Source organism: Sorex fumeus, unplaced genomic scaffold (genome assembly GCF_029834395.1).
Source record: "Sorex fumeus unplaced genomic scaffold, SorFum_2.1 ptg000021l, whole genome shotgun sequence".
NCBI lineage: Eukaryota > Metazoa > Chordata > Mammalia > Eulipotyphla > Soricidae > Sorex > Sorex fumeus.
In genome coordinates this window covers 4,584,635-4,598,414 of record NW_026606078.1, presented here as the reverse complement: position 1 = coordinate 4,598,414, position 13,780 = coordinate 4,584,635, and the positions used below count along the sequence as shown (strand labels likewise).

Genomic DNA, 13,780 nt, shown 5'->3' with positions numbered 1-13,780 from the left:
AGCAACGCTATAAAGGAACTTTATGAAGCATTCCAACACTAATTAGAAACTACTCATTTTCTAGTATGTATTACCTGGTTAAGTGTTCTCCTTTATAAGGTAAAACTACACTATTAATATGCTTCACAAAGGATTGGTGACCAAATCTATTTCATCCCAAAGTGGGTATCTGCGCTAATTAGGGGAATATGGAAGTACTGAGCTGGTGTCATGGGGACAACTAATTTAGATAATTATGGCGAGATGATACCAAGTGTTTTGGTGAAGTATTGCAAGTAGAGGGGAAGACAATTGAAAAATTATAGTTATATGAATAAAATTTTTTTTTAAAAACTAGTTACTTAATACCCTTGAATTTTCTAATGAATAGAATATCAAATCCTGATTAAAGACATATAATAAAAATTTGTACAACAAACAGGTACAGGTTTTCTATAAAAATGTAGACACAAAGACATACTAAACATGGAAAATAACACTGTCGTTTGTCCTTGCTTATACTGTGCACATAATATAAACAACTTGAAAAGCAAAAAAAATCCTGCTTTTGTTAAGAAAAAGGAAGTGTGGCATTTCAATATACTTATGAGAAAAATGCTTCAAAATACTAGACTTCGAAGGTTACACAGATACACGTAAAAAATAATTTTCTTATAACCAGCAATTTTATAAAGCAATAATAGTCCCAAAAGACTTGTTCTTTTAAGATATGGGTCTTCTTGAATTATAAACTTCAATACCATTTTGCATCGAAGATCGAGAATATTTAGTAAGTAATGTGCCTATGGTTTGATTCTCCCCACACAAATCCTGGATGTATGAAGCAATATCTTCCTCTGTCCACTTCTCCCGTACAGAGAAGAGACTATTAAGATGTTCCTGATTACCCTCAGGTAAGTCATCTACTTTAAGCAAAAATATGATTTCTATAAAACCCAGCTCCCGGAGGAGAACAACACAGTCTCCTGCCCCCGTGCCTGGCTGTCCTCACCGGGGCCCCTTGGAGGGGGGGGAGGGTTGAGTTTCTCTGCCCCCCCCCCCCACAAGCTGAGGACCTCCGGAGCCAGCCACGGCCATGCTGGGACCACTCTCCACACATCCGGGCGGGCCTCATGCATGAAAGAACTGGCAGAGGAACCCAGGCATGTGGGTCCCAGGGCTGAGGTCTCCAAGCCTACTCGGATTGGGACTGGGCCTTCTCCACCCAGACCCCCCATCTTCCAGTAGGTAAGTGTCAAACCCACCAGCTGCTGACAGCGCCAGGTTGGTCCCATCAACGGCCAAGATGCAGAGACTACAAAACCCAGCTTCCGGAAGCGTGCGGCCGCATTTGCGGCCACACATCTTATTATCTTTCCTTTGGAGAACCTAGCAGGCTACAATAAGTATCCTGCCCGCACGGCAGAGTCTGGCAAACTTCCTGTGTCATACTCAATATGCCAAATACCAGTAACAATGATGGGTCTCATTCTCCTAATCCTGAAAGAGCATTGAAATGGCTCTTTTAAAATCTCAGGGCTAGGTAGAAGGAGACTTTACTGGTGCCTGCTTGAGACAATCGACGAACAACAGGATGATCGTGATCGTGATGATTTCTGGTCTGGAGTGTCTATTCACCAAGGCTAACCCCTTAAGCTGATCAAGGTTGGTTACCATTCCTTCAGGAACACTCTGTTGCCACACCTCTTGATAGTCAACTGAGGTTACATTTCACTGCATTCTGCAGTAGCATTTGGGCTGTTGCTCTCCATATTTTATCAGCACTCAGTTCAAAATAAACTTCACCTTCTTATATATATTTATTTTCATAACATTTAAGACAGTATTCAGTCATCTCCTCTGGCTCCAAAGGCCCAAGTTCCTGAAGACACACATTCAAAGAAACTTTACTAAAAGACCAAGATTCAGAATCCACAAGCTGAGTCACATGATTCAGAAGCTTCATTTCATAATCAAATTCGAGAATCCTCCAGTAAACCTTTAATCTCACAGGCATTTAGAACTCGTGATTGGGTCATGATTTCTTCTTCACTTGCCTGAATTAGATCAAGCAAATCTTCTGTTGTATACTTAGAGCAATTTGACTCCTTTTCTTTTTGACTGTCGGGGCCTTCATGGGCCTTTTTCATCAACAATTTCTTTAGCTTCTTTAACTTAAGTCTACATCTTCTTAACTTTCAATAGTTATTGGAAAAACCAAAGATCTCAGAGTGAACAACGTCTCTGGGGTGCCTTCCATCTTCAGCTGCTCAGGTGTTTTACAACTAGGAATGGAAAGCAACATGTTGGAAGTGTCTGCTATTATCAAGTCATAGGTTTTGTCTTTACTGCTCAAGACAGCCTGCTCGTCCTTATCCCTTATCACCCAGCTGCGGGCAGAGCGCAGGGTCCAGCTCTAGAAGGCAGAAGTCTCCAGAAGTGCAGGCAGTGCACCGACCCCATCGGCCGCGTTCAGCTTGGCTATCTGCAGCGTGGCATCCACCTCCTTCCAGGTCTGCTGCTCGTCATCATCGCTCTGCCGGGCCTTGGGGGGGGAAGGCCAGTCCGGCTAGAGAACTCTAGGACTGAGCCCTGTCGGTTTCCCAGGGGACCCTGGGAAACACACACACACACACACACACACACACACACACACACACACACACACGGAGGCGGGGAGACTACTGAAGTATTTTTTAAGTCATTCTTTTAGCCATTTAGTGTTAACAAGCAATATAAAATAAATTATTTTTTTAATTTATTGAAAAAGCAGGCTTGAGGAGTGGTTGGTAAAATGGCGGAGGTAAGGTCATAGTGGTGGTGGGATTGGGGTTGGGATATTGAATGCCTCTGACAAATGCAGCATGAGCAACTGTGTAAACCATGGCACTTAAATAAAGTGTGTGTGTGTGTGTGTGTGTGTGTGTGTGTGTGTGTATGTGAAGAATATCATGTTAAAATCTGGTGATGTTTTCACATTACAACTTTTAACAACTAAAAATTAAAAAATTTTAAAAAATTGTATAAGTAGTTCATAGTATTTGATTACATTTAATATTCAATCCCACCATCATTACACCTTCCCACCACCATATTTCCAATGTTTCCATCCCAAACCCCAACTCCTGCCCCAAAGCAGAACCAAAATAATATATTTTGTATTGTTACTAAAAAGCCCTGAAAATGTTATTAAAAAGTTTCCTTAGAGGAAAGAGTGTGAAGATTGTTGTATTTCACCCAGGGGCCATTAAGCCCTTTTATAAGAGATCACTAACACGTTGTTAAAGGTTGAGCCTTGTGTGCTTATATATGTATCGTATATATGTATCTGTAAAAATAAATATTTGCCTCTATGATTGGTTTCCTCCTGCTTTGAACAGCATCAAATGTAGTGCGGTACTCTTGGAGCATGGATGGTATGTGGTATAAAGTGTCACATGGCAGCAAATGCGGCTGCGGGGTACAGGAGTAGGTTCACTCGTGGGTGAGGTTTGACCTGAGCATGTGGAGAGCAGACGTGAGCATGGTGGCAGTTGAGTTGGCAGTTGAGTTCTGGAGGTTTTAGGCTGCTAGGGCTGGGTCCCTTGGTGGTGGTGGGGGAAGGGTCTCACCCGCCCCCCTCTAGGGCACCTCAAATGAAACAGCCTGGCATGGGGTCAGGCAGAATTGTTATGGTGAGTGTCATGTTATGCTTCCCTTCCAGGAGAGGACATGGATTCTGGATGGTGGCCGATGACAAGATAATCTGGTATCAACCAGAGGTGGCTTATGGGTGTGACTGCTGTGCCAGAAATGGGGATACTGGTGGAGAAACCCCATTCCGACTCCCTTTAACAGCTCTTATTAAACACTTCCTTAGGCTATATCTCTGTGAACTACACAATCCCAGAGACCAGAATTTCTGTGTCTGGGACACAAACTCAATGACCAGTTTTGTCCCACCTCATTATTCAACCTCTCTACCCCTCCCCTGTTCAGGTTGTCAGTTCCATCTGCCCTTTGCCTCTCATCAGTCATCAGTTACCAGTTGTCAATCACTGGTTGTTGGTCACTAGTTGCCTATTTTTATTTTCTTCTTCCTTTTGTCATCTCCGTCAGCCACTGACCTGCTATAAATATTTGTGTTATCTATGGAACTGAAACATTTTCTTTTTTTCTGTTGATAAGTTGGGTCCGCTTGGCTGTGTCATCCATTTTTGCTACCAATACCTGGGTGCTTGCTTTGCACAGTGCCAAACCCAGTTAGATCCCTGACACCATACAGGATTCCCTGACTACCACCAGTGATGACCCCTTAGCACTTCTGGGTTTGGCCCCCAAACCCAAAAACTAAGAAAAAAGTTTTATTTTGTAAATACAAGAGAAATAAAAGAGGAACACAAGAGAAAACCCCATTAAGTAAAAGACAGAAATTGCACAACCAGATGTAGGCAATTTAAGCGGAATGCACCTAATTCATGATTCTCAGCTATTTCTCACAACTCTAATGTCTTTGCTTTCCACGAAAGGATGAGTCCCTTCTATTTTCATAAACATGTCCCCTTTCTGAGTAAGGTCAAAGACATTTGGAGTTCATTTCTCAATACCTTTAGACATAAAAGATATAAGCATATTTTTAGGGAGAAGAATGTGTAGTTATAAGCAAAGTAAATAAAAAAATTTATCACCCTAAAGGTGAAGCCCCCTTTGGCAATTAGCAAATTTCACGGCTTCATTTCTCCTAACAGCTGTATAGTGTTCCATTGTGTAGATGTACCAAAGTTTCTTTAAAACCCTATGAAATGAGGTTATTGACATGAACTTTGTATTCATTTATTCTGCAACACCTTTCCTGTCTCAACACTTCAATGTCAGTTCCTTGGGGATTGATTAAAACTTAAAAAAAACATGGTTTGGTTTGGTTTGGTTTAATCTGATAGATCACTTATAAAACCTTTGAGCAACTGTAACTTCTTTAATATTTATCTAGTTTTAATATGAGTTGTAGAATTCATAAAATAGCTTAATATTCTTTTACTGGGCCCGCTTGAGCAAATTGATAAACAACGGGAGGACTGTGGTATTCTTTTACTTGGGGACTTATTAAAATTTTTTTTTTTTGCTTTTTGGGTTACAACTGGAAATGCTCAGGGGTTACTCCTGCCTTTGCACTCGAGAATTACCCCTGGTGGTGCTCAGGGGACCATATGGGATGCTGGGGAATCTAACTCGGGTCAGCCACACGCAAGGCAAATGCCCTACCCACCGTATTATTGCTCTTGCCCTGGGCTTATTGATGTTAAGCGGGATATTTACATTTGCTATGGATAATAATGACAGAGTTTTAACTTAGCCAAGAAGCATGATTTTTTCTTATCTAAGTAGACTTGAAGTTTTGAAAAATTTAAAATAATTTAACAGAGCCAGCATGAGCCCTTAGTCTCCTAGGTAATAGAATAGGTTTCCATGGAAACCCATGGGAATGTATCAGAGAAATGCTTTGAATTTTAATGTTACAAAATAGCATAATATAAAACATTTTAAATAGTTATCACTAACTTTATTAGTAATAATTGTTATCTTTTTTGTTCGTATCTGTTCATTGTGGAAGTTGTTTTCTTGCCAGAAAATAGCCTTTATATATGTTAATAAATTTAATACCTAATATACTATATTATTTCCTCCAGAGTTTTAATCCCAAGATATATTTTGACTTTTATTGTAGAGAAATGAAAGATTTAATTTTTAATTATGATATACTTTATATGAATGAAGTTATAAAATTTTGCTCATCAATTTTTTTGCCAATGAGAATAGTACGTAGATCTACAGTTAGGCTATCATCTATATATTTTTTTGAAGAACATAAAACTCTCACATTTAAATGTCTCTAAATATAATGTAGGACTGAAGGTTTGTTCCAGAATATGTTTTCTTTTTATGAATAGCTTTAATAAAAGGCTCTTCTGCAAAAACAATAAAAAATAGACTGTTCTGCTTCTTGTTCAGGGGATGTTTAGGGAACATTACCTGAGAAAGCTTTGCCTAACGTCACATAGATGATCATTATTAAAAGCTAATTCTTAAGGGGGTAGGGAATCAACTGCAAATTTTCTTGCATACTTGGGATGATTCTCATCAAATAAAAAGAGAGGTGAATGTCTTGCTTAAAGTCATGTAAATAGTAAGAGGAAGACCCATGATTTGAACACCACTGATCCCAAAAATCTGCATAAAAATAGCTGGTGTGAAACTGGGAGGGCCAAGTCAACTTCACATTTAGTTTTGAAGTTGAGTTTTAATTTGCTACCTAAACTACTTTACATTGAGAGATTTTGAGTGAGCAAAGATGATTAGACTTAATGGCAGATAAATGAATTGGAGAAGTCATTATAAATATATAATAAATGTGATTATAGGAAGACAGTATGACAAGTTATTACTCAACTACCTTGCCAGAGTACATTTGGTTAACTTCTTTGAAATATTTAGTGTTTATTATACTTAAGTATTAAGTTTTTAACACAGTTATCAGTGCAGTTTTTAAATCAAAGAATATAAAGGTTTAAATGAAGTCTTCAGTTTTTGTTTTACCCCTTCTATTTTTTTCTTTCACCTGTTCTATTTTCTTTATGTATCTTTATATTGCTTGTTTGCATTGGCATTTAAACTTATCAAAATTATGGAAACTATTTTGACTTCTGGCCGAGCCAGGTTCGATTCCTTCACGCCTCTCAGAGAGCCCAGCAAGCTATGGAGAGTATCTTGCCCGCATGGCAAAGCCTGGCAAGGTACCCAGGATGTATTTAATATGCCAAACACAGTAACAAGAAGTCTCACAATGGAGACGTTACTGGGCCCGCTTGAGCAAATCGATGAACAATGGGAGGACAGTGCTACTGTGTGTAATGATAATAGCACAGCAGTAGGGTGTTCGCCTTACAAGCGGCCAACATGGCCGACCCGAGTTCGATTCCTCCGCCCCTCTCGGAGAGCCCGGCAAGCTACCGAGAGTATTCGATATGCCAAACCCAGTAACAACAAAGTCTCCAATGGAGACATTACTGGGCCCGCTCGAGCAAATCGACGATCAACGGGAGGGCCTTTACCTTTACCTATTTACCTTTTACCTAACATGATAAACATTTAACAATTTTTACTGTTCATTTTTATCAACGTATATACAAAGTAGTAGTAGCTTCATTTACAAATGAGAACCCCCCAAAAAGCTGAATATTATTTAAGACCAAAAAGTTAGTAAGAGGTGGAATTTGATTTGAAGTAAGATAATTGAGGGGCTGGAGTGATAGCACAGCGGGTAGGGTGTTTGCCTTGCACGCGGCGACCCAGATTCTCAGCATTGCATATGGTTCCCCAAGCATTGCTAGGAATAATTCCTGAGTGCAGGGCCAGGAGTAACCCCTGAGCATCACTGGGTGTGACCCAAAAAATAAGCAAACAAAGAAATAAAAAATTAAGATAATTGAACTACAAAGTCCACACTTTAAAACATGAGTGCATTAACTCTGTATATTCTCTCCTAGTTTACAGTCCTTTCATCCCCTAACAATAAGATTTTTAATTAGATTAGTAGTATTTGCATTTCATGGGGATTCCAACTTTGTTCACTGCTGAATCAAGTAATGTATTACTTATACTATTTCTTTTTTCTCCTTCCTTCACTATTGGGAAATGAGGATGAGAATCTAAATTTTTACTTGCTATTTTTCCCCCCTCACATGTTCCAATGTTTCTGCAGTTGTTTGCCTTATTTCTTGGGAACACCTTCCTTCTAAACTAAGGAACACTCAGGGATGGAGATGAAGTACCCAGTTAGAACTCCTAGCACCACATAAATTCCTGGAGCACTGCCAGAGGTCACCCCTTAGCACAGAGTCAGCACTGCCTGTTATGTCCCCCCAAATAAACACCAAAACAAATGAATTGGCTACTCTATGCAAAGAATTTTATTGTGAAGTTTCCCTTTATCAGAGGTTCTTTTGCCTGTGTCATCATGTTCCTTGTTTTAATTCCTTGTTTTAGTACAAGGCATTCTACAAAGAGTATTTACAGAAGACTATGTGGGAGGTATTTGAGTCCGTTAGTATGTAAAAATGCCTTTATACAGTTCTCATATTTGATTAATAGATTATATAGTTATAGAATTCTAAGGTAAATTTTTTTTTCAGAATTTTGAAGGCATTTGATTCATTGTCATTTGACTTCTGATTCCACTGTTGAGAAATGCAAAGCCATTATAATTATTAATAAATTCTTAAGTTCCTTTTAGCTATAAAAGTATCTTTTCTGGTGTTCTGAAAACACACAGCAACATATCTCATTATGAATCACCTTTATAACTTTTCCTTTCATGATAATGAACCTTTTCAATCTGTGCCCCTGGTTCTTGGAATCTTCTCCTTTTTCTCTTAAACTATTGGTCAGATTTCGAGTTTATTGTGCTGATCTACTAATTTTTTTAAACTTTCTTTTATATTCTATATTTTCTTCTTTTTTTTTCTTTTTGTCTTATAGTAAGTATATGATCTCACAGTGCAAACCACTTACTTCAGTGTTCTTGGGAGTGGGAAACAAAAACAGCACGCCTTCCACCAGAGGACTTCAATGTTACCATTTTTTATTTACAGTTTACAAGTCCAACAGCTGCCTTTCGTCCAGTTCAGCAACCTGGACATTCAGTGACTCATTGCCTGTGTTTAGATACTCTGCATAACTTTGCATCTTTGATATTTCTGTTGTCTGTTTATGTCCAAGGCAAATGAGGTAATAAAAATATATTCAGTCTGATTGGTTACAAAATGTTCAATCTCCTAGACAATCATACTCACTCAGGTTATAGAGAGGAACCCATCCTTTTCATTTCCTCTGTAGCAATTTGATCAAACTCATTCAGTTTCTTCAGCTGCAGGTCTTTAGACAAAGACCTGACTTTGTTTAAAGTCATGTCTTCAGCAAGATAATTAAAATTTCTCTCTTTGCAAAAGTTCAGAGGTAGGCTGACAGCTGGTATAAAGAAAAGTTTTAAAGTTCCCCAAAGTAATCAAATAATACTAAAAGTCATTTGTAAAGAATTAGTCACAAAGCCATATCTAGCTGCAAGGAGCCTGAACAAAAATGTAACCTTTATTTTGGCTGACAAATTGCATAGCAAAAAATTACAAGAAGTATTATTTGTCAGAAGATAGGAATATATATTGTGACTCCCATTTCTTGTTGATTATATTCTTCCTACTTCATATTTCCTGTTTCATAATTGCATATGAAAATAAAGATAGTTTTACTTCTTTTGATCTGATTATTTCTACTTCTTTCTTTCTTTCTTTCTTTCTTTTTTTTTTTTTTGGTTTATTGTGCTAGGTAAAATCTCTGAGAAACTGATAGAAGACACTAAGTAAAAGCTCTCTTTTTATTATTGGTCTTTGGTGGAAAACATTCAATGATGACTGGCTTTGATGTTATTCTAGGGGGGTTTGTATATGATTTAGTATAGCTTAGTCCCTTCTATTCTTACAATTATGAGAAATTTTATTGTAAATGGATATTCTGTTTGTTTTATTTTTGTTTTTCTGTTTTGTAGCCACATCCAGCAATGCTTAGTGGCTTCTTCCCTACTCAGTGCTTAGGGATCAACCCCGGTGGTATTCAAGGGACATTCAGTGCTAATGATTGAATCCAGGCTCCCACAAGGAAAGCATGCAATCAATCAAGTCCTATTTCTGGTCCCTAGAAATAGATATTGGGTTTTGTTGTTTTTGTGAAATTTTTCCCCTTCCCTCTGTGTCTACTAAAATGATCACATAGTTTTTACGTTTTGCATTATGATGAAGTATATTATTCCCCTTCCAATATTAAGTCAGTGTTGGATTCCTGAAATAAGTCTCTTCTGATATCTTTTTGAACTCTTGAAACAGTTGTTGGATCCAATTTGCTTAAAAAATTCTTTAGGATTTTTACATCTACTTTCAAGAGGGATATTAGTTTATAATCTTTTTCTGTTATAGCTTTTTCTTCTAGATTGATATTAGAATATTGTTGGACCTGTTAAGTAAGAAATTATTATTGATTTTCTGTTTTTGATAAGATTTAGTTTAGAATTGGTAACTTAAACATCTGATAGAATTTACCAGTGAAACAGTTAAAAACTGCTTTATTAGTTACAAAATTCATTTCTTTAATAGTGTTTTTCAGGTGACCTATTCCTTCATTAGAGAATTTGTATTTTGTGTCCTTTAAATGATTGATTTATTTCACCAAAATTGTCAATTTTGTTGTTTCTCAGCAGTGTCAGGTGTCTAATGTAGACCTCCTGTGTGCAAGGGAGGCACTTCACCACTGAGACACATTCCCTTTCCTATATCCATTAAATTTTAGCATTTTGGGGTCTGGCCAAAGGCACAGCAGCAATTTTGGGGTATCTGTAAGTCTGAAGGCGCCATCAGGCTGCTGATGTACTTGCCTCACAGGTACAGATTGACTTGCTGGCGGCACCATACCCCCGTAAAGTATAAATTTTATGAGTTTATGTTTACTTATTTTTTCAGTTATAGGCAATGCTATTGAAATCTTAGACTATATTTTACACTAAGGGCTGGAGAGATAGCACAGTGGTAGGGCATTCGCCTTACAAGCGGCCAACAAGGCCGACCCAGGTTCGATTCCTCCGCCCCTCTCGGAGAGCCCGGCAAGCTACCGAGAGTATTCGATATGCCAAACACGGTAACAACAAAGCCTCCAATGGAGACGTTACTGGGCCCGCTCGAGCAAATCGACGATCAACGGGAGGGCCTTTACCTTTAAAAAAACTATCTTTGTAGTTCTATCATTTTTTGCTTCATGTCTTTTGAAAATCTGTTATTAGGGTAATATGAAAATCATAATTCATATTATGTCATTTTGATTAAGTTATGCATTAATCACAATGAGACTATCTTTGTGGTAATATTCTTTACTTTTGAAGTTGAACAAAGACTCACCATTTGGTGCATCAGAAATCAAACAGTGTCCTATGTAGCACCTTTTGCAAAAAGACAAAGATGTTATTGCTGCCCGGATTATAATTATGGCAGGAGTAATGCTCACAAGTGCCTCTTTGTCCCTTTGTTTCAGGGAATAGCTATACAAGTAGAACGAAAGGCTTGAAGTTTATGTCTTATTTTTTTAAATAAGAGGGGTGTTTTGGGACAAATAGGCCTTGAGAAAAAAAAAGGGGTTCTAAGAATGTGTGTTTCCTCCTGGTATATAGATTGTATAAGATCATAAATTTTCTTGGAGAATTTGAAGGTAAAAGACAAACAAGAACAGAGGAAAATCATGAGAACTTCTGAGTGTGAGCTTGAGAATCACTGGGTGTGGCTATTGGATCATGAGATTTCTTTTATATAGTCCTCTTAAAGCAGTGTTGAATTTGGTTCACTGATATTTTTTTAGGGTCTTTGCATTTATGTTCATTGGTGATATTTATCTATAGTTTTCTTTCTTAGTGATGTCTCTATCAGTTTTTGTATCAGTTATTAGTTTTTGGTATATTTGCCTTTTAGAATCTTTTGGGGAGAATTCCTGTTCTTTTATTTTTTGGGGAAGTGCCTGAGGACAGGTCCTTCTAGAAGGTTTGGTAGAAATTAGATAATTCCACCTAGACTTGGGCTTTTGTTTTTGGGAAGGTTTTGTTTTGATTTGTTTTGTTTGGGGGCCACCCCTGCAGTGCTGAGGGTAAGTTACTTCTGGTTCTGTGCTCATGAATTACTCCTGGCAGTGCTTGGGGGACCATATGGGATGCCTGGGATTGAACCTGTGTATACTGAGTGCAAGGCAAATGTCCTACTCACTGTGCTATTTCGCTGCCCCTTGGGGAAGAATTTTTATTACTCTTTCAAAGTTCTTACCAGTAACTGGTCCATTAAGGCTTTCTGTTTTATCCTGATTCAGTCTCAGGAAGTTGTATGATCTAAAAATTTTTCCATTTCTTCTACGTTCTCCAACATAGTAGTAAACATTATTCATAGTATTTTATGATCTTTTGCATTTCATATATATATGCATGTATAGTGGTGTTGATAAGGGCTGGATTCACTCCTGGAGATTACAGGCCAGGCGAGCAGTTTAATGTGAGGTCCTAGGGACTCAGTGCTTCTTAGCCCTTGTGGAATCAGGGATTACTCAGATCATGCTAGTGGTACTTGAGAATCTCTGGGGGCATACCCTGTGGATCTTGGGAAACTCCATGTTTGCACTTGGTGATGCTCAGGAAACCATGTGGCATAGAGGACCAAACTGTAGTCAGCTAATTGCAGTTCTTTTACTAAGATAAACAGCCCCACGTGCCTTGTTAACCTCAGGTAAATAGCATATCCAACCTTATTATCTTATTAGTTTTTTTTTAAATTTGTGAGTCTACTTAAAGGTTTATCAGCATTATTTACTCTTTGTTATTTTTTTTTTTTAATTCCTGAGTTTAACTGAAAGTTCATCAGTATTATTTACTCTTTCAGAAAACCATGTCTTTGTTTCATTGGTTCTTTTTGTTGTGAAGCAAGGTAGTTTTTATTGAATGAAACTTGCTTAGAAAGGTGTGAGAAGAGAAAGGGAAAATTTGTTCAAGGGACAACCCCAGCTTGAAGAACAAATTTGTTTCATTGGTTCTTTTTCTTTTTTTAAAAAAATAGCTTCAATAATTTCTGATCTAAATTTTATTTTCTTCCATTAACTTTGAACGTTAATGGAACGTTACCCAGATTGGAGTCAAGCATCCTCCACCCTGGCAGAGGGACAAATCCACGCGGGTTCCGGGGCCAAGACCTCCAAGCCTACCCAGATTGGAGTCGAGCATCCTCCACCCAGATCCTCCAAATTCCAGTAGGCGGGGGTAACACCCACCACCTGGCCCCCTGGCGCCGTGTAATCCCATCAACGGCCAAGACTCAGAGACTATAAAATCCAGTTCCCGGAACCGCGCGGCCGCATTCGTGGCCGCACGACATCTTATCAGGACATCTTTTTATGACATCGTATTATCTCATTCCTATTTTGGACAAACTTGCAGGCTATCGAATGTAGCCTGCCCACAAGGCAGAGTCTGGCAAACTCCCTGTGGTGTACCAAATATGCCAAATACCAGTAACAATGATGGGTCTCATTCTCCTAAAGAGCCTTGAATATAATCTCAGGGCTAGGATGAAAGAGACGTTACTGGGGCCTGCTCGAGGCAATCGATGAATAACAGGACGATGAAATGAAAATGAAATGAACTTCGAACGTTGTTGTTCTTTTTCTAGTTCCTTAAGATATTAGACCTTGGGCTGGAGCAATAGCACAGCGGGTAGGGCACTTGCCTTGCACGCGGCCAACCCGGGTTCAATTCCCAGCATCGCATATGGTCCCCTGAGCACCACTAGGGGTAATTCCAGAGCCAGGAGTAACTCCTGTGCATCGCCAGGTGTGACCCAAAAAGCAAAAAAAAAAAAAAAAAGATATTAGATCTTTAAGATGTTAGGTTACTTATTTTAGTCTTTTCTTATTTTAGTCTTTTCTCACTATCATGAACTTTCTTCTAGTTTACTATTTTTTTTAACTGAATCACCATAAGATACACAGTTACAAAGTTGTTCATGATTGGGTTTCAGCCATACAATGTTCCAACACTCACCCCTTCACCAGTGTACATTTTCTACCACCAATGTTGCCGGTTTCTCTTCCGTTTTTCGCAGATACTTCTCTCTCTCTCTCTCTCTCTCTCTCTCTCTCTCTCTCTCTCTCTTTCTCTCTCTCTCTCCCCCTCCCTCCCTTTCTCTCTTTCACTCTCTTT

General features: G+C 38.6%; 1 protein-coding gene and 1 pseudogene across 1 annotated transcript in view; both read right to left on the bottom strand.

The window, feature by feature from the left end:
• Positions 1-13,780, bottom strand: part of SLC35F3 (solute carrier family 35 member F3) — a 631,678-nt gene that overhangs the window by 16,578 nt on the left and 601,320 nt on the right. The gene's annotated exons all lie outside the window — the stretch shown is intronic.
• LOC130022814 (sister chromatid cohesion protein DCC1-like) lies at positions 362-12,201 on the bottom strand (annotated as a pseudogene).